The sequence below is a fragment of the Artibeus jamaicensis genome, unplaced genomic scaffold, assembly GCF_021234435.1.
Source record: "Artibeus jamaicensis isolate MK-2021 breed Jamaican fruit bat unplaced genomic scaffold, CSHL_Jam_final contig_391, whole genome shotgun sequence".
NCBI classification, from domain to species: domain Eukaryota; kingdom Metazoa; phylum Chordata; class Mammalia; order Chiroptera; family Phyllostomidae; genus Artibeus; species Artibeus jamaicensis.
Window position 1 is genome coordinate 2,618,059 of NW_026521814.1, and position 22,907 is coordinate 2,640,965.

Here is a 22,907-nt window from a genome sequence, read left to right on the forward strand (position 1 = left end):
TCAGTGATCTTCTTGCCCCATGTCACACCTATGTTTTCCATTAACATTAATGGGTGTTAGGTATGCAAATGAAGAGAAGAATCAGAACCACCTCTGTTTTCAATGAATAATAACAATAGCACTTTCCACTCTGGTGCAGGCTTCTTCCTTGGAAAGCAGCAGATCTTATCTCATTCAACAAACTAGACTCCACATACTCTTGGCAGGCAGCAATACACTGAGTCTACATAACACAGGGAGTTAAAAACAGGTTTGGGATGATGGAACAAAATGTTCTCCAAACCTGGTTGTTACAGACCTTGTCAATAGTTCAGATTTGTGTAACATTAGGGTGACTAAATCAAGCCCTCTCTGTGTTCTGAGGCCCTGGGTACCTTCTGCACCCAGTTAACACTCCTGACTAGTGTCTTGGTTTCTTTTTTTTCCTTGGGGGATAGGAGGATGGGCAGAGAAAAGGATGTGTATTCAGTCCATGACAACTTCAACTAGTTGCCAACTAAAGATTTTATCCTAGTAGCAAAACCAGGAGAAAAAAATCTTTTAAATTAATTTTGAGGATGCTAACATTTCTAGAATGGCATTGCTTTAACAGGGCTATGCAAATGAGTCCAATTTAGCATCTTGTATTCAGCTGGAAACCATTGCTAAATGATCAGGATAGCCAGTCACAGATATTAAAATGAATTATATCTAATCTGAATTTTAGTCACGCTACATTAACTAATAGAAAGTTATTAACATTTCAAGAGAAAAAAAGCTTTTGCCTGCAAAATTAACAGTGGCTGAGATGTGACCTGTGAGCCATGAAGCCTGATCACTGTAATGACAGTGTAATGGCATATTTACATTAAAATCTCTGCAGCTAATATGGGATTCAGAATTGGACGGTAAGTCGAGGATTATTTAGTCTGGCCTGTTGGCCTTTCTCTAAGTAGTTTTTTTTTTTCTACTTCAATACAAATCTGAAACTTTTCATTTCATGACTATTTATGTGGCCAGTTTCTCCAGCTCAGTCTCTCCATCTTCACAAGACTAATTTTTGCTTTCATTTTCTCTCTTGCTTCTTTTTCAATGTATTTCTTTCTGTATTGCTGTGTTCTGTGTTTGTCTCTTTCTTTTTTCTTCTTCTTTTTTTTTTGGTTTGATGGACTTTAGGAAACTGGGGCTCAATTACAAAACTGTAAGGAGAAAGAGAGCAATTTCTTCTTTATTTTTACTACTTTTTGGCTTCAAACAGTAGGCTGTTTTTATTTTATTTTTTTTAATTCTACCTTCTAAATGCACATCAGACTGGTTGGAAAAGGGTAACAGTGCAACTGTTTGTTTACTTTAAAAACAGATGAGTTTATGTGGAAACAGCAGGAAATTGCAATTTGGGACAAGCAAGATATGGCAAAAACTATAGTCAAGTCCATCTAAGGTGAGGAACGTTACTTTGTACAGAAAAAAGAGAAAGCTAGGATGGAGTGCTTTCAAGGAAAGTCAGTTAGAAAAATGACAGAGTCCAGCATGGTCATGGCTTCTCATTGGCTGAGATGAAACAGTTTTCATTGGCTGAGATGAAACAGTTTTCAATGGCTGGGCTTGTTGCTAGACAAAGAGAAAATCTTCCCTCCTTGTTGGTAATGCAAAGTATTTCTCTTCCAGTTGGGGGTCTATAATTTCATGAAAGCTCCTCCCCTGTCCTTCCAACTTCATTTTAAATGAGGTTTTCTTTATTCAGGGTCATGTGTTCTTATCAATCTCCAGAAATGTGGGAAGTATTCCTATTGTCAGATTTGTTTTTTCTGTACTGACCTTAGAGGTTAAAGGTTCAACAGTATTATTTTCATAATCTATACTACTCATTTACCTTGTAGATCCAAGTTTATTTTATTTCCTTCCTTCTTTCTTCTAATTAAAGACAATAAACAAGATTGCAAAATTAAAAAACAATAACGTAATAGGAAGACTGAAATTGAATATTAATTCTGCAACTTTCTAACTGGACTTGAAAGAATCTTTAAAAAAAACAAAAGGTAAAATCATCTTAAGAGTGGCATAAAAATCTAGACTGCAGAGAGACAAATTTGTAAATTCTCAAATATGTCATCTATAGACTACTTTATATTTTAGCCTGTCAAATGTGCAAATATTAAACTCTAAACCAAACTTTGATAATGAAGTATAATGGAGAGGCATTCATCTTTTTAAAAAAGATGGAGAACAAAAGATAAATAATGGATTCCTTTAATGCCTTAGATATCTTGCTAGAATTCTGCTTCAAAGATTAATCCAATACTTTCTTCTCTAATCCTTACAACAAATAAAGCAGGTACATATTACTAAACCACATTTTTGTTGCTTCTCTTTCTCAAAGAAGTTGTTATTAAGTGTCTCTTCGCTATTGTTGGACTTCTTTTAAGTCTTCCAAAGAAGAACTTTATCTAAAGGGAAATTACCTAATTTACACAATGAATCTGTGCACAAATATGTTGCAACACAGACACATGTCAATCACAAGGATGTCATGATAAAAATGCCACCTTTGTGCTATTTCTCAATTAGAAAAACAGTATAAATATGATGGCATTGGTTTGTCTAAAATAAAACTATGCTAAATGTCTGCTAGTATATATTTGTAATACATACAGGATATGAATGCATTTGTAGTAAAAGCAATGCTTCATTCCATTTCTTGGAACTTTATTAAAATATAAGCATATTATAAATGTTGATTGAAGAAATAACTAGAAATTTGATCTGATGTAATATGATGCAAATTAAGTTTAAACAGTTTGAACTTTATTTGATATTTCTGAATGCATAGCCATATTTTGAATTTTTTATAAGAAATGAAAGTGCCAGGCTAAGATTAACTGACAAGCAGTGTCTAATTTTTCTTCTAAAATCATTTCTCCCTTTTTGCCATTGACAGAACATGCTTATTTTTATATGTTTACAAAGAATATTCAGAATTTACCTATCTTCAGGTATAAATACTAATCATATAAAACCTTCTTGCTCAAACTTAATCACAGGAGGTTATTATGTGAGCAGTATTTCTAATTTCTAGATATTTAGTGACACCTTAAATATGCCGACTCATATTGTATAAGGTATTTATTTTCTAAATTCAGACATATGATTGTTTTTAAAATCTGCAGTGTAGATAGATGAAAAACAAAATATAAACACTTTTATTTAATAACAAATAAGTCATATGTGCCTGCAGTCTTAAAACAAATCAGTTATAAACTTTAAAATAGGTTTAAAATAGGTACATAGGTGCACACAAACTTCTTGTCTCTATGTCAAGAGCACTATTTAAAGGATACAATATCCAGACTTAGATTTGCTGTGCTGGTCTTAGAGGCAAGGGGGAACAGTGCTTAAATCCCTTTTCTTCCTCTAGATTTAACATTTCATTTTGAAAGGAAGAATAGACTGTGTCTTTAAAAACAGACCCAGGAATTTTCAAATAGGAGATCAGTGAGTGGTAGCCTCTGAGAATATTGGTGACATAGAGGTGAGAGTGACAAATGCCTCCTTATATTCTTGACCAAAGCATCATGTGTTTCTCCTTTTTTCTCTATTTAAAGTGGTCTGTAGTGAGGGCTAAAGAATACACTGATTTTCATATCTTTCTTTGTCTTGGGTTTTCTTGCCTGCTATCTGTTTGGTTTATGGAATGACAGTTTAGATAATAAAATACTGCATAAAACACATAGGGTAGTTCTTTTAAAATAGATGATTATGCAAATCGAAGAACTGTACTTTAATTATAATCATTATATCATAAAGTATTTATCCTTTTATTGTATTATTCCATTATCTCAACAAATTATGAGCCCATGAAGTTAATCCTTTTGAGGTACATAAATCAATTTTCTTTCTGAAAATTTTTTTTGCTCACATACAGAAAGAGTACATTGTGCATTTATTATGTAATATGGGATACATCATGAATAACATACATATACATACAGACACAAATATAATTGTTCCGTTGTTGAAAAACTAGGATGAAAGTCCTTTATCACAGGCAATACAGTATGCCAATTTAGAGCACAGATCCTAAAACTGGATTCCAAATCTTGCCTTTTTGATTTTACCACTACTGCTGTGTGATTTCAGACAAGTCCCTGGACCTCCATTTTCTCATTTGTAAATAAGATTGACAAATTTACCAATTTCATCAAACTCATGAAGATGTTTTTGAAGATCAAATAATTTGGTGATATGAAGCACTGGTAATAGTGCCTAGCTTATAGTAAATGCTCAATAAATATTCTCTGTAACCCTAAGTATTATTGTTATTGATTGTACTCACTATCATTCAGAAACAGAAGACAAAAGCTTAAACAAGGTTTAAATAATTTACATCTATCACTAGACACATCTATAACTAAAAGGATACATGGCCTAGGATACATGGCCAGATAATAAATACATATGTTCCTAAGATAAAAACAGGGATCATGTGATATAGTTTGAGGAATATATGGAAAGCTTTCTTACTCAAATTTGCCTCCTTTCTATGGGAACTTGAGCAAGTTACATAAGCTTTCTGAGACTAGATTTTCTCACTTATACAATAAAATAGAAGGGTTGAAATAAATGATTAATAAACTCTTTCTGAACTTGACATTTTTCTTTGTCATCATTTAATAACGACTTCCACTTTTATAACAAGATAATATTAAGGTTTTAAAATCCTTTACCTATACATTCCTGAACAAAACATCCATAATTCCTGGACTTACAATTTACTTTCAACCTTCTTTCTTTTACATAGGAGAGGTGATCAGATTTACAGAACATGAGAAAATTATCTTGATGTGGAGATGAGGACCCCTAAACACAAACTATGCATGCTTCACATCAATGCTGAGGGTCAGCAAGCATTATTGAATGTGTATAAATCTCCCCACCAACTCACCAAAGAAAGGAGACACCAGGCAAAACACATTGTCATCTAGATAATCAACAGTGATCCCAGAGCCATAATAATGCCTTACTAGCAGGAATGAAAAATGGAAACCAACAGAATGAAAAACACAACCCTCATTTTCAGGTTCAAATTCAGTCATGAAATGTACTTGTAAAAAAGCCTTGGAGTAAAACAAAGTCTTGGAGTAAAACTACACCAAGCTTTGGGTGTAGTTAGAAGAGTCCATTTTTATCAGTGTATACAGCAGGCCTAACTGTGGATAGATCTGTTTTCTGAATCATTGAATGTTTTCCTTCCCTTGCTTTTCAGTTAAGAACATAACCAAAATAGACAAGGAAGACTATATGCATTTTTCATAACAACTAAGTATCTGTCTTATTTTTTTCAAATATAGAACCTTTTATAAGGCAGAAGCCTGTACTTTACAGAAAGTGAAGCCCGTTAAATGGCAGTGGAGTCTAGTGGCAAATTAGGCTTGGGTGTCACACCACCCTGGGTTTGTACTTGGCTATGCTATTGTTTTCTAGCTGTGTAAACAAGTCATCCTTTCCCTCAAAGACTCATTTACTTATCAGCAAAGTGGAAAAAATAATAGGGTTATTGTGTATAATATATGACCTAATGCCTGTAAAAAAGCTTATAGTAGCTGGCACTTGGTATTCATTAGTGGGAATAGTAATAATCAGTATTTTCAACCCTTAGCATTTCATTATAGATACAAAAGTACAAGGTCTGTCTGGGAAAAGTCCAGCCATTATTAACATCATAAGAATGGATCATGCAACATTGATGTAACCTGGCAGCCAAGGCCAGTCAACTGAAGTGTGCATGTCTAAACAATGATGACTTCACTGTACTAGTCAGTGGGGACAGTAGACACTGTTGAGTGAGCACATGTACTGTGTGGCCATTGCATTCAGCATGACTGAGCAAGTACAGCAACAAATCTGCATCAAGTTTTGCATTAAACTTGCACATTCCTCCAAAAATGCTGTTTGGATCATTCAGAAGGCCACAGGTATGGGCAACTGGTGGTTGGCAGCTTCATCACGACAATGACCTGCTCATTCAGGGTTTTTTTGTGAAACACCAAATCACCCAGGTGTCCCAGCTTTCTTACAGCCTCGATTTGGTGCCCTATGACTTTTGGCTTTTCCCAAAACTTAAATGACCTGTGAAAGGGAAGAGATTTCAGACCATCAATGAGATCAGGAAAATACAACAGGGCAGCCAATGGCAATGGGGAGAACTGTGTGAGGTCTCAAAGTGCCTCCATTGAAGGGGACTAAGGCATCACTGTCCTATGTACAATGTTTTTTTTATCTTGCATCTTCTTCAATGAATGTCTCTGTTTTTCATATTACATGGCTGAATACCTTCTGAACAAACCTCATATAAGAATTCTTCAATTTATCACAAAAAAACAGTCAAACAACTTGTTTGCATTTACCATTGTTCTTATTAATGCCTGAACTCTCTCAAAATTTTCTCAACTATTGAAGTGAGAGATTAAAATAAACAAAATGATATTTAACAGTAATAAATGTGAGTGCTACACAGGAGACTCTCACACAGGAGACCAGAAACTTTTCTTCATGAGAAAAGAATATGAAAATGTGACAGCAGCAAACCAAGGACACATTAGGGAGATATGTGTCAACGTTAAGGGAGATAACTTCCAGCCCTTTGATGAATGGATAAAGTCTGAGGAAGACTTAGTCAGGAAAAAAGAAAATAAACAAATATGTAGCAGACAGTTATTATCTTTCAATAGTCAAAGCAGTGTCATATTAGAAAGGGAGTATACTGGTTCTGTACAATTCTACAGGCCTTTGAAACACTACAAGAAATTAAGAGGAAGTGTATGTTGCCACGTGTAAATTCATTAGCCAGAGTCTACAGTAAAACTGCTACAACAAAGAAGCCCCAAAATACAGTGGCATTAATAAGATGCAGTGGTCAGTGGTGGAACAGTGGTCTGAAGCAGGTAAAAAGCTCTGCTCTCTAATGTTATCCAGGTATTCGAACTTGCAATCAACTCAGTCATTCTCAACACACAGATCCATCTCTAACTCTTAAGTTGTTACCATGTCTCTAGCACCAGAGTATTCAGGACAAACAGTTTTATCTTTAAAGAGGTCACCTGGAAACTCCACATATTATTTTGGCTCAGATCCCAATGCCCCAAACTTAATTACATGGCCACAGCTAACTGTTGGAGAAGTTTGGAAATGTCTCTGTATACACAGCCATAATCCCAGGCAAATCACAAATGTGTCGGGGTGGGAGCGAGGGGTGACTATTAATTTAAAAAGAAGTGAAAAACAAACACTAGAGAGAAATTTAAGTTTTTCTGCCACAAAAAAAATATATAAACATTATAGCCATTCAGTACTAAATTTATGTCTTATGAACCAATTGCAATTTTTAAAGGCATACTCAAGCAGAGTTTATTCATGATTACAATAGAAAGGATTTCTAAATTCAATGGTAGATGAGACTAGAGGTCAAATGTACTTTCTTCTAACCCTGGCATTTTGTGATTTACAAATGGCTCTTTGGATAAACCTGCTCTCCTATCCCTTTCCTCTTAACGCCAAATACACAGTTGGATGGAATTTAAAGGTGACTACTCTATACCCTGACATCTCATTTCTCTTCTTGTATCATTTGGGTATGTGGCTATATCCTTAACTTCTTACCTTTAAAACTCTTGTAAACTTTGGGAAACTTACCCTTAGCAATCATTTTGATTATTTTTTCATCATAAAAACTAATGCACTTATATGATATTCACACCTTTCTTACATTGATGAACTGCATTGAGAGATGAATTAGATACATTTACACTTGATTTTAAAAGCTACGAAATGCATGTGTTTTTATGTGTATGCATGCACATGCACAAAAAGAATATCTCTTTATAATAAAAAATGTTACAGAAAATTTGTCATTCTATTCTAGACCCAGAGTTGAGTAATCTAAAAAACTATTTATTTCTAAATAACATAGACAAGTGTTTAGAATAAAGGATTAAATATATTTCTAGAATGTTTCAATCCGGCTGCTAAGTAATACATTCATTTTTCCATGTTTCATGTAAAAATGACTGGGATATTTGTGGAAAATAATGCTTCATATGTGATTAAACTTATTTATTTCTACTTCTAATTTCACTTACTTTAACAAAATGTGAACATTAAAAGAGAGAGAAAGACTTTAGAAACTGACAGGAAGTTAAGATTCCGAGTAAAATCACAGGATTGGAGCACATGCTTGTCTACACCATAATCACTGGCATTTACAGGGAGGAATTTGTGCAATGGGCAGGAAGATTATTGCTAACGCCTTCCAGAGATCATGAGGCTTGCATTTAGCAAACATAACTTTATACATTCCAAGAGCAACCCTTGGCTAGGAGTCAGGATATAGTCCCTTGGCAATTAGGCTGGGGACATGGGTTATTGACTGACGTACCATGAAATACCAGCAGACCTTAGAAGGATAACTCACTGCAGAATGTGCTAACTAAACAGACACTTAATTGGGATGGTAAGACTTCCATGGCAAATTATAGTATGTAATTTATGCCACCCATGATCTGCTGCAAACACACTAATAAAATGGATGATTCTCTAACACTGACAAAAATTGCAAACTGCTGAACCTTATATGAAATGTGCAGGACTCATCTCTACCTATGGCTTTTGGAATTTTGTTCCTTAGACTTGCTTAGCAATCTTCATGAGCAGTATTTGACCTCCATTCAATATTGAAGGTACATACTGATATTGTTGTTTCAGCATTTCACTTGTAAGGTTTAGCCTGACAGCTCCTCCTCCACAAGAATGTCTAAATGAGTGACACCCAAGTTGGAAGGGAATGTAGGTAATCAAAGTGTCCCCACAATTCCTATCTGCTTCCTGCCCCATACCAATGCTCCCAGTTCAGTAATTGATGTTTCCTGGTAACTTAGGAACAGGGAAGCAAATGTACAGAGGTGGCCATTTTGGCCCCTGTCAAAACTCCTACGTCAATGTATTCTTCAGCTTCTTTCTCACTTCTGGTGGTGGAGGGGCCAAGTTCACCACAAGAAGCCTCTTCACTGTTGCTCTACCATGGAAATAGCCAGGACTAGCCCATAGGCAGGTAGAGAATACAGTCAGGATCCTCTCACCACTTTAGAGCAGAGTCTTCCCAAATGCTGAGCTCAAACAGTCAAAGCAACACGTTGACCCTAGCTTAAGTGAGAACCCCTTGCCACACATTGAAATGGGTCAGGCTGTCACTAACAGGGGTCTAGAATAAAAACCTTTACTTCTGCCTTTCTTTCTTATCAAACTTTCCTACTTTATTTCATACATCACCTGGCTTCTCATACTAAACTAGCTAATGTTAAAATTAATTTACTGCCCATTGTAAGTCATTAATTGCCCCCACCCAGCCCCAATGTCTCAGCCACTGTCCTCAACTTGAGGCCAAGCAAGGGAAAGACTGTTAGTTGCTGTTCTCATTGACTTTTAATTGTTGGTCTTTCTTCAGGACCCCATGAGTGAGAGGCCAGGCAGGCTGAGCCCTGACTTGAGCTGAGTCTGGAAGGAGCGGGGCAATTGTTAAGGCCAGCCCCTGCCCTGAGCCCTGTACAATAAAAGATATGAGCCCTAGACTGATTTCTGCAACACCAGGGGCCAGGGCTTAGACTTGGCATTGTCTCCAAGTGGCAGAGACCCTCGCCTCCTCCTGCTTATCTTCTTTAGAATTATAGAGTTATACTTAAGTATACATTCAAAACATTTCCAATAAAAGATTTTCTCTACTTTAAAAAAATTAATTTATACTACAGCATACGGGATTTACTATAGTTTAAAAGTTTTATCTTTGCCCGGGGACATCAACCTTTCAAGGAAGAGCTCCAGGGATGCAATTTCCTAGCTGTCAGAGTGAATGTTTAATGGTAGGTGTTTCAACCAACCAATAAGTAAGACAGATAATATTTTGCTGTGGGTAATATTTTGGGTGGGTGAATGTTCTAATGGCTCCCCCCGCCCCACTCTGTTAAAGTACATGTAATAATTCTGTTTAGCGAACTTTATGCCAGGTAATGTGCTGGGTATATTAGAAATAGGACTTCATTAAATCACCTCCTCCATCTGCTAATAAGGATGGTGCTGAACCAGCAGCATACACATAGTACTTGTTTCTAAGTCTAGCTTTTCCTGTTTCTAGGCTACAACTTTTATAACTTAAGTGGCTTAGGAATCATTTATTCCACAGAAATACTTTGTGTATCCATTATGGTTTAAGCTAAGCCAGTTTCTGGTGATTAAAAATTAATTATATGTAATTCCATTATACCATTATATATCCAGAAAGTATCCAGCCATGTAATATGAAAAATAGAAACATCTATTGAAGAAGATAAAAGATATAAGAAAGATTGTACACAGGAAAATGATGCCTCAGTCCCCTTCAAGGTAAGCACCTTGGGACACCACACAGCTCTCCCACTATCTCTTCCACTGTTCAAAACACTATGCAAAATCTTTTGTTGGAATCACAATCAGATGATTCATTGTATTTCTCTGAATCTCATCAACAGTCTGAACCTCTTCCCTTTCAAAGATGATTTTAATTTCAGGAAAAGCCAGAAGCCTCAGGGTGCCAAATCTGGGCTGTAGGAGGGCTAAATCATGTGGGTGATTTAATGTCTCCCCAAAAATCTCTGCATGAGACATGATCCACAAGCAGCAACATTGTTGTGATGAAGCTGCCAATCTCTAGTTGCCTATAGTTGTGGCCATTTTTGTCATATTGCATCTCTCAACCAACAAAGAACATTGGGGTAGTACTCCTTGTTAACTGTTTGGCCTGGAGGGGTGTACTGGTGGTGGACAACACCTTTCCAATCAAAAAACACAGTTAACATATTCTTGATCTTGCTATGACCTTGCTGTGCCTTCTTTGGGAGTAGAGAACCAGAAGACTTCCATTGGGACAACTGGGCCTCTGTTTCTGGATCACAGCTGTAGACCCATGATTCATATCTAGTTATGACCTTCTTAAGGAAATCTGGTTCATTGGTAGTGATTTGAATCCAGTCATTAGCAATGACAGCATGGTGTTCCTTCTACTCTGGTAGCAGAAGCCACTGAACAAATTTCTCACAACACATTTCATGCCAAGATCCCGCATCAAAATCTCACACAGAGTAATTTTTGGAATTCCCAGATGAGCTTATATTTCTCACGCTGCCAGTTACCAGTCTTTGTTGATTGCAGCCCATATACATTCAACATTCTCAGGTGTTCTGTTTGTCGCAGGTCTTCCAGAATGGGGGTTACTTTCAACAGATTCTCAGACATCTTTGAAGCATTTGTGCCATACTTTTATTTGTACTGTACTCATTGCATCATCCCTGAAAGCCTTCTGAGTCATCTGAATAGTTTCCATGGATAAATGTTTAAGCTTAACACAAAATTTGATGCAGAATCATTGCTGTACTCAGTCATGTTGAATGAAACAGCCACACAGTACACAGGCTCACTGAACAGCATCTACTGCCCTCACTGAGTACAGTAAAGTCATCATTATTCATGCATGCACATTCCAGTCTACTCTCTTTGGCTGCCAGACCAAAAGATATGTTTTGTTACATCAATGCAACAAAAACCATTCTCATCATATTAACAATGGCTGAACTTTTTCAGGACAGACCTTATACACACATACACACATATACATATATGTGAAATAAAGATATTTATTATGACCACTTAAAACTTCCTGCACTATTGAAATTGCTGATATACTTGTCTGCTCTCTGCTCACTCACCCCCTGATCTTCTTATGGCCTAAAATTGTGTCATATCATCTTTGTAACTATCCTTACTTAATTTTAATAATACCCAACATGTTATATGAGAAAAACAGGTATACTACTCAATATTATGAACAGAGAAACTAATACTTTTAAGGCTTCTGCAAAATGAAAAACTAGTAATGTCAGAAATGGGTTCAATTCTAAGTCCTTTGGCACCAGGCAACATGATCTTACCTCAACATCATTAATCTGTTGACAATCTTTTTCAGGAATCAGTGTGAGAGCAATGTACAGGTAAGCACGAATGCTAAGCACATCCACCTGCAGTTATTTCTAGTAATCTACTGATCATCCAAGTATAAATTACCTACTCTGTGGCTTATCTGTTAAAAATGATTGCTATCAGAATGACTTTTATTTGCCATTGAATACACCTCTGAGCCTTATCCTCCTTATTATTTCTTGCATGTAAACTACTGATATTCTATAATGAGCCTAATGGAAACATTATTAATTAATTAATTTATTTATTTTAAGTATATGTTATTGGTTATGCTATTACAACTGTAACATCTCCTCCCTTTGCTCCCCTCTGCCCAGTTCCCCCCTTAACTCCAGTGTCCCCCCCTTTAGTTCATGTCCATGGGTCATACACATAAGTTCTTTGGCTTCTCCATTTTCTATACTATTCTTAACATCACCTTGTCTATCTTGTACCTACAATTTATGCTTCTTATTCCCTGTACCTTTTCCCCTTTTCCCCTCTTCTCTAATAATCCTCCATATTGTTGGGAACTGCTCTGCCTGGTTTCAGGCAGGAGTTGTAATTGCCCCCCATGGCTAAGGCTGAGTGAGTGATCTCTGGAATGCGAGCCACTAAGGAGACAAAGTTTGTCCCCTGCCCACAATGCTTGGTTGGTTAGTCTATGATGGGTACAACCCCTCAGAGGGCGGGTAACCTAAGCCAGACACCATCACTTGGGAGACCCTCAAGGAAAGACTAGGGGAGCTGCTACAAAGAGGGGGTGATGGACCCTTGCTCCCCAGCTATTCTGACATAGCCTGAATCCCTGTTTCCATCTGGGAGAAGCTCTTCCTAGCTCTAATCCACTTAAGCCTGAAAACCTATGATGGATAAGGCGGTATAGCCCTGTGCTGGACATGGAGGGTTCTCTAGTAATCAGGCCTAAGAAAGAATAGGTAAAATCCTGTGAAACTTGCTTTGTTTAGAATGTTCTCTTTAAATGATAAGGGTCCAAGCAAAAAGTTTGTTCCTCAAAGTTTTATGGCTCGTTAGCTATCTGACCCTGACTGAGAATAAGCCCTCATAGTTTTTTTTAATGCTATCTATTGTTTGATCCTTACCTGTATTCTTCTGCAAATGAACCCAATAAAAGCCTCTTGAGGAAGGAGCTCTTGGCTCTTCTCCTTTGAGGGATTGGCCACCTTTCCTCCCCGAGCAGATCATGTCTTGGTAGTTTCACTTTCATCCATGGTGGATGGGGGGGACTTTGCAGGCAAAGTTGTCCCCACACTATGTGATTTCCATTTCTATGATTCTGTTCCACTTCTAGTTGTTTGCCTAGTTTGGTGGGGGGTTTTTTCCTAGCTTTTTTTTTTGGGGGGGGGGCAGGTCAGTTGTTGATAGCTGTGCTTTTTGTCATCTTACTGTTCATAGTTTTGATCTTCTTTTCCTTAGATAAGTCTCTTTAACATTTCATATCACAGGGGTTTGGTAATGATGAACTCCTTTACTTTGTCTGGGAAGCACTTTATCTTCCCTTCCATTCTAAATGATAGCTTTGCTGGATAGAATAATCTTGGATGTAGGTACTCGCTTTTCATGATTTGAGTACTTCTTGCAAGCCCCTAGTGCCTGCCAGTTTCTTTTGAAAAAACAGCTGATAGTTTTACGGGCACTCCTTTGAAGGTAACTGTCTCCTTTTCTCTTGCTGCTTTGTTCAAAAGATAAAATTCTCTCCTTATCTTTAATCTTGGGTAATGTAATTATGTGCCTTCGTGTGTGCTTCCTTGGGTCCAACTTCTTCTGGACTCTCTGAGCTTCTTGGACTTCCTGGAAGTCTATTTCCTTTGCCAGATTGGGTAAGTTTTCTACCATTATTTTTTCAAAAGTAAGTTTTTAATTTCTCTCTCTTCCTCTTCTCCTTCTGACATCCCTTTGATTCAGATGTTGGTAGGTTTAAGTTGTCCCGGAGCTTCCTAAGCTTCTCACCCACCTTTTTAAAAAAAATTCTTTCTTCATTCTGTTCCAGTTGAATGTTTACATCTTCCTTTCTTTCAACTCATTGATTTGAGTCCTATTTTCCTTACCTTCACTGTTGATTCCTTGAATATTTTCCTTTATTTCACTTTGTGTAGCCTTTACTTCTTCCTTTATTTTGAGGCCATACTCAGTGATTTCTATGAACATCCTGATTACCAGTGTTTTGAGCTCTGCATCTCATAGGTTGGCTATCTCCTCATCACTTAGTTTTTTTTCTGAAGTTTTGATCTGTTTTTTTTTTATTTGGGCCATATTTTTTTGTCTCTGTGCACCTGTCATAGTGAAAGTGGCAGAGCCTTGGGTATTCTCCAGGGTGGGGAATACCTAAGAAGCAATGCGACCCACTTAGTTGCATTGTGGTGCTGTATGTGGGGGAGGGGTCAGAGAGGGAACAATGCTGCTTGCTTGGCTCTTGCCCTGCTTTTCCCATCAAGAGAAAGCAGTTGTTCCCCCAGCTTCCCACAAGCAAATAACACCATTCTAGGTGCTTCCCTGGTTCTGATTCCTGACTGCGTGGGCTAATATTCTAGGACTCCATGGGCCCCTCAAATGGACTGAGAGACTCACAGTTTATTCCACCACCTCAATGCCTCCAGGTTTTTACAGCCAGAGTTTACGAGGTTTTATTTTCCTGGCACTGGAGCCCTGGGTTACGTTGTCTGTCCTGGGTTGGAACCCTGGATTGCTACCTCTCCTGTTATTCCACCTGGTATTTATCTGCACATGAACGTGAGGCCACACAGTCTGCCAGCCACCACCTCACCATGTATCTTCTCTGCCCTGGCTGCTCGTCTTCACCCATCCTACTGTTCTGGATGATATTTCTTCTTTCACTCTTTGGTTGTCAGACTCTATGCAGTTCAATTTTCTGGCAGTCCTGATTTTTTTTTTAATTGGTTGTTGTCCTTCTTTTGATTGTGGGATGAAGCATGTCTTCCTATGCCTTCATCTGGGCCAGAAGTCCTAGATGCAACATAATTGAAATAATAAGTCTAATGTTCCCTACCCAATGCCAGGTGACAGAATGCCATCTAAATTCAATACAAATAGCTTTAAACCAATGCTCCCCTTCATTAAAATAAATAACTTAGATTTTAGTGTACCTACATCATTGCAATTAACATTCAGAAATTCTGTTTTGGGTAGGGGTAACTAAGAATATTGGTGTGCATTTTTCTCTCTAAAGCTGCCTATTTGCAGGTGATACTTTGTAACCTTTGTTCTTGGAGACTCAAAAACTCATACCATCTTAGAAGGTACATCCAGAAAATGCTGCCTTCTCTTTCTAAATTGTCATGAGGTGATGTCATTCTATGGAAAGGCCTGCTAGTGACCTACCAATAGTAAAACTCCCAGGTGAGCAATAGCATCTTTCTAAACAGAGAGAGCAAACTCAGACTTGTCACAAGTGGCCGGTTAGCCAGAAAACCATTCTCTAGAGATTTTGTACATTACTCATGTAATTTATTTTTCAACATGTAAGCTCTCAGGTATAACTGCAAAAGACAAACCACAATGAAACTGTCAAAATTAAACACACAGAGAATTAAGCCTCTGGTGACTTTTACCAAACAACCCAAGAAAACTTTGTTCTACTTCTTTCATCAAACGTTCCTTATTCCATCCAGATGGTGAACATCACTAACTCCCTGAAGATAGGAGAGTTCTCACCAGCATAGTGCTGCTCGTAAGACTGCTCTGGTGGAGTTTTCAAGAGGACATGGAAAGACGCAAAGTCTTTTGTACCTTTAGAAAAAAAGCACAGTGCATTTGACAACAAACCTGTCATTTTTAAACCTTGAGGAGTTTAATTATATACATAAGAGGTTTGGGAAAAGAACCAATTTTATAGTTTTGCCCAGAATTCAGATTTATATTATGTATTAGGAACACATAATAGGTGTCCTAAAATGTACTTAAGTCACAGGGTGTTGGTGACTTACACTAATATGGCAATTCTAATAGCAATTAGATAGCAATTCTAATATAGCAATTCTAATAGCTATCTGTGTTATACAAACTACCTCACTAATATACTGCAGGAACTCCTTTTCATTAAGTGCTAGAGAAAAACTTAAACACAGAAGTAGCCTAGCTAGTTAATCATCATCTTGTTGTCACTGAGAAAAGTCAATTATCTGAAGACAATCTTATGCAAATTTGGGAGACAGAGAGAGAGAGAGAGAATATACTCAAGGTTCTTTCTAATGCCATATATGTAGAGTGAGATAATTGTCTTCTTATTACATGGTACTGAAGATTGCATAACAAAGACTAACTATAACATGTATAGTATAATATATAAAATATAACACACAGCAAGCTGTAATTATTAATTTGAAGAAAAGAACTAGGGTACCTAAACATTAAAAAGAAGACAATAAACATTAAGCAACAGTATTTAATTTAATCTTCACTAACATAAGCTGCCTGTAACAATATCCCTAAAACTGATATTTTAGCAATTTAAACAAAATTGTAATTAAAGGTTTCAGTGTCAAACCATGCAGTTCTGCATTTTTAATGTAGCATTCATTTAATTCATAACACTTATTTTTGTTTGTTTGCAAAAAAGATCCAGTGAATCATTTCAGAATTTAGTGTTGGTTTCACCTCACTGAAGTTAACCAAGCCGATGGACAACACAGTGAAGTGTTTTAATGTAATGCTATTCCACTGCTTCTAGACCCAGGAAAAAGATGGAAATCTAAGAACAGGCATAAAACACCCATGAAGAAATGACAGAGCTTGAAGCAGTTTGAATAATTTCTGAAACATAAATTTATAAAGGGAGGAGGGAGGGGAAAAAGAGAAGCAAGGAGGAGGAGAAAAGGGAAGGCGAGTAGCTAATTCCATCCAGCTCAGACACTGCATTTAAGAGCTTTATGCACATTCACATTTCCTACTGACAAGATTCCAGGTACATATCAATTGACCCACAATCATGGATGCATCAGAAACTCTGCTTCAGTTGTGTGGACAGGGGAACGTGAGCCCAGTTGGCAATTGTGCGTTTTCCACTTTGGCTACATATGTACTTGCCGTGTATACAGTTGTGCATAAGGGAAAACATGCACCATTCACAACAGCTTCCCTCAATATTCATTTTCTTTCCCCAGGTCTCTGCTGCCTGTCTTTGCTCCTGCAGAAAGTCCCCATTTGGTGGGAGCTCTGTAAATCTATATTTAGTACCTGAAATACACCCTTTTCTCCCAACACCCTCAGGACAGCTAAGATCAGCACTTCTGTTAATAGTTTCCAGGTTTGAACTCTGGGGAATGAGGCTATCCCCTGGAATTTACTTTTCCTCACAGACAAATAAAGCTTGAAGAATACTGCAGAACCCACCCTTTCTGATAAGCATGTCCGGGTAGATACTCTGTTGCACCTTTGACTACTCTTTTCCTTGTAGTCAATATTTAAATGGGAATTTAGGATAGACACACTGTTAAAAATGTGGAATTTTTTAAATAAAAAATCAGGAGATAGAACGTACTGATACACCACTATACACATCTAAGAAAAAAAAGCCTGCATAAAGGCTAGCTGTGATGTCCCCATGGCATGTCTGGCCTGGTAGTCCTTTGTGTTGCTCTGCATGTAATGAGCTCAGGTCTGTCATCTCCATCTCCCTCTCTCCACTGTAAACCCCTTTGCAGCAGAAACTAAGCACGGGGTCTAGAACATGGGAGGCTTGCAATATATGTCCACTAAATTAAATTAAAACATCAATTTAATTTATGTATGAGGTCTGTCCTGAAAAAGTCTAGTCATTGTTAATGTAATGAGAACAATTTGTGTGACATTGGTGTAACCTGGCAGCCAAGGAGAGAGGGCTGGAATGTGCATGCGTGAACAATGACATCTTAAGAAGTAGCTCCTACCCTTTGCAACAGCATAGATGGAACTGGAGAGCATTATGCTGAGTGAAATAAGCCAGGTGGTAAAAGGCAAATACCATATGATCTCACCTTTAAGTGGAACATAATCAACAAAATAAACAAGCTAACAAAATATAACCAGAGACATTGAAATTAAGAACAAATGGACAGTAACCAGAGGAGGATGGGAGGGAATAATGGGGTGGGGGAGGGCGGAGGGTTTTCAGGAACAACTATAAAGGACACATGGACAACACAAGGGGAGGTGGAATCAGGGGAGGCAGGTGGAGATGGCTGGAGTGGGGGAGAGAGGTGGGGGAAAGGCAGAAAACTGTACTTGAGCAACAATAAAATTTTAAAAAATGGAAAAAACCTATCAATATTAAAAAAGAAACAATGACATCTTCACTGTACCAGTCAGTGGGGGCAGTTGAGTCATCGAGTGAACATGTGCACTGTGTGGCCATCGCATTCAAAATGACTGAGCGAGCAGAGCATCAAATTTTGTGTTAAGTTTGAACATTCCTCCACAGAAATTATTTGGTGATTCAGAGGCTTTTGGGAATTATGCAATGAGTGCAGCACAAATAAAAATGTGGCACAAACACTTCAAAGATGGTTGAGAATTGTTGAAAGTGACCCATGTTCTGGAAGGCCTGCAACAAGCAGAACCCCTGAGAATGTTGAATGTGACTCAGGGCCCCCACAGCCCCAGATTTGGTGCCCTGCAACTTCTGGCTTTTTCCAAAACGACAATCACCTTTGAAAGGGAAAAGATTGCAGACAATTGATGAGATCAGAAAAATATGATGGAACAGCTGATGGCGATTCCAACAAAGGATTTCCCAGAGTGCTCTGAAAAGTGGAAGAGACACTGGGAGAACGGTGTGAGGTCCCAAGGTTCCTACTCTGAAGGGGACTGAGGCATCGTTTACCTAGGGTATAGTGTTTTCTGTATCTTTTTCATCTTCTCTAATAAATGTCCCTATTTTTTATAGTGCATGGCTGGATACTTTCTAGACAGATGTTGTATATCGGGGTCCAAGTCTACCTTTCTTGACTATGTTTATTAGCTAGGAATATCTAAGAATATATGCCTTCCCATGCCTATGGATGATTGTCAAGAAACAGAAAATAGAGATGGGAGAGAATTCCACAACCAGTTCTATCCCACTGACTTTCATCACTACAAGTTTTTGGAAGTAGGCAGAGGATTGGGGGCCAGCTATTTCCATGTCCACTGACAAGCTTAGTTTTTACAGTAACTACTATGGAAGATGTTAAGAAGACCTAAGAAACTCAAAATATCTAGGGAGTTAAGCAGGGGTATTTCTTGTACCTGAGGTGACTTTCTCTCTTTCTCTCTCTCTCTCTCATATATACCTATACACACACACACATATTAGTATGCTAGACTTATTTCTGAAATTAAGCTAAATATGGGAAAAAGGAAAACAAGAAATCTAGGCAATTACTGCTTGGTAAGCTGAAGTTAGCACAACTATAACAAGCAGAAGAAAACCCAGGTTTTAAAGAGCCTTAAGTGATCTCTGCACAGTGCAGCCAATGCCCTGGAACCAGCACAGCTCCTGAAACAAAGCACATCTCCTTGAAGAGAAAAACTTTTCTGTAATTTAAATTCTGTAGACCCGCATGTTTTATTTTCCATACACCACTCTTGGTAAACAGTTCAGGAAAGCATTAGAGGACTTAAATACTCCAATATAATAAAAGAATGAATGGCAATTAGAATGTGCAAGTTAAGTTATGTTTGCTTTAAAATGTCAGAAATATGATTTCTGTAATGATCTAATTTTCTGAAAAGAATCAGATTATAGACAAAGGAGGTTTCCTATAGAAGCAGAGGATGTATGGCTTGAGAAATATTGACTTATAGTGAATACTTAGAATCACACTAAACATTGTTCTCCTGGAAATCTCAAGTTAATGATTGATAAACACCCTGATGTCTCTATTGGGCTCAATACCCAAGGGCTCAAGTTCTGTTTTCTGCTGACTTTATGCGTCAATAGCTACTCAAATCTTCAGGTGGCTCCATATAGGTTTCATTTATTTTGGTTTACATTTTATTTCCTTCATAATAGAGTTCAAGGTCAATCCTACCTGCACTGTTCCACGAAGGTGACTTGGCACACATTATAAACAGGTGGCTGATGAGCAAAATGTTGCCCATAGTTGTGTTTGTTTTAGCTTTCAGTTGTTTGAAATCTGTGAATTTCTTTAGCTATGGGTACATTTTGCAGTTTGCAACAGTTCTTACTCTCCCAGTGGTTTTTACCAGCATATTTACAATGAACTTATTGGTCCCTACAGCCATCTGAGTTGGCAAGCCCTACCCTAAGCCTGGGCTTCCCCCGATGCAAGAAATATTTGTCATTCCCTGCTCTTCTTCACTCTAGACTGTTTTGTCCCCTCACTTGCCTGATTCTATTTAGCTCTAAGTTTTCACAGGCATTCATTCATTCAATGTTTGTTGAGCTGCTTGTAAATTCCAAGTCCTGTCCTAGGCATGGGTGACAAGGCATTTTCTGCTGGTGCTACATCACTCCCGCTCTCACAGAACTTCCATTTTTGTTGGAAAGTTAGAGGGGGCATCAACAGTAAATGCATTCATATCAGGCCATCATCATTGTTACTCAAAGAAAAATAAAGCTGAGGGACAAGATCAAGTGTGACAGGGGATGCTATTGTCAACAGAGGATGAAGAGCATTCTCTCTGAGAAGATAGCATCTTACTGCACTCCTGAATAAAGTGACATAGAGATATCTGGGGGGAGAGCTTTCCAAGTAAATGTGACTTGTTTCAGAGAGGTCTCTGTCTTTACACAGGGAGTAGCTTCAACCTATACTACACTCTTAGTTTTTCTCAACTGAGGATCACAGAAAATTGATAGTGGTTTTAATTCTGTCAGTACATTTTACACTTAAAAAATAAGTAGAAAATAAAATCAGTAATTTTCAAGCTCTTCTTTCACTATTACAACTTGATATGATGTTTCTGCTCTCCCTGAAATAATCATGATAGAACTTTGCTCCTCTGGAGGAAAATGTCTATCGAAGTAAAAAACGTCTTACAGAAAACTCTCATGAAAAATCCCAAGGTTACTTCAAACAGCAACAACTATGTCTAACAGACAATGGCATGGTTATGTTCCCTCATTCTGTCATTGATATTCTACTTACGTTTTAAAAAACAGTAAATGGTGGTTATAAATGAGTAAACAAAGATGTATCATTTCTGTTTTTTTTCAAAAAGCAAAAAGTATAGAATTTTAAGGAGGACTACGAGATTATTTACAATTTCTCCTTTTATACAATAAGAACGCTAAAGCTCCCAGGGGCTAAGTGTCTTGTCCAAGAACACAGAGCTATTGATCAATTTGGCACCTGAGGTCTCCTAATTTTTAGAGCAATTCACTTATTTTCTATAAAAACAACCTGTACTACTGAATTAAAAAAGTTCAAGTATCATTGAGACTTGTTATTTCCTATGTTATGGGCTAATACCTAATGGCTTCAAAGAGTTCAGCATTTTCTTAGTGCATCCACCTTGGCTATAGGAAGGTGAAAGCATGTTCTATCAGGAAGGTTAATTTTCTCAATATTGACATGGTTGTACCTATCTGGGCTAAACACCCTGAACTCCAGTTTGTGACTATGAAGGGCTAGATTAATTTAGGACCTCCACAAATGCTTTTAAAAGGTACCAGTGAGTCTTGGTGGAATACAAAGACAATGTCCAAGACATAACACTCATTAAAATAGACTCTAAATCTATTTCCTGTCCCCAAAAAGTTGGACCCAAGGAGGCATATACCAAGGCACATCATAATTACATTAGCCAAGATTAAAGATAGAGAGAGACTCTTAAAAGCAACAAGAGAAAAGGAGACAGTTGCCTAAAAAGGAGTGCCTGTAAGACTATCAGCTGATTTCTCAAAAGAAACCTGGCAGGTAAGAAGGGGCTGGAAAGAACTATTTGAAGTCATGAAAGGCAAGAACCTACATCCAAGATTACTCTACCCAGCAAAGCTATCATTTAGAATGGAAGGGCAGGTAGTGCTTCACAGATATGGTTAAGTTAATGGAGTTCATCATCACCAAGCCCTTATAATATGAAAAGTTAAAGGGACTTACCTAAGAAAAAGAAGATTAAAAATATGAATAGCAAAATGACAACAAACTCACAACTATCAACAACCAAACTGAAAAGGAAAAGAAAAATAAAAACAAAAACAAACTAAGCAAACAATTAGAACAGGAACAGAATCACAGAAATGAAGATCACATGGAGGGTTATTAGCAGGGAGGTGAGGGAGGAGAATAGGGTAAAAGGTACAGGGAATAAGAAGCATAAATGGTAGGCACAAAATAGGGTGATGTTAAGAATAGTATGGAAAATGTAGGAGCCAAAGAATTTATGTGTATGACCCATGGACATGAACTAAGTTAGGGGGAATGTGGGTGGGAGGGGGTGTACAGGACAAAGGGTAATAAAGGCAGGAAAATGGGACAACTATAACATAATCAAAAAATATATTTTAAAAATACTTTAAGAAAAATTCTGTACTGGATTTTTGCAGACAGCAATCATGGAAAAGACAAACCAAATGTATGCCAGCTAGCTAAATTTATACAGAATCACTAGACTGATCATTCTACTCCATAGCCTTGTTTATGTCTATCATATCATTTTACCACTGCAAAAAGTCATTGATGATTTATTTTCTTATCTTACTTTTAAGTGAAAACCAATTTTTATAAGTATCAAAGTATATTAGTTGAGAATCAGTATAAAATATCAATATAAAAATAATTTTAAGCAGTTCTTCAAATTAATTTTATTTTTAAGAGTTCTAAAATAATTTAGATACTTGTTTTACTTATGGGTAAAATTAAACTATTGATCATTAAATTTTACTATTAGAATACAAGATATCATTAAAATATGCTATATATATTATTATC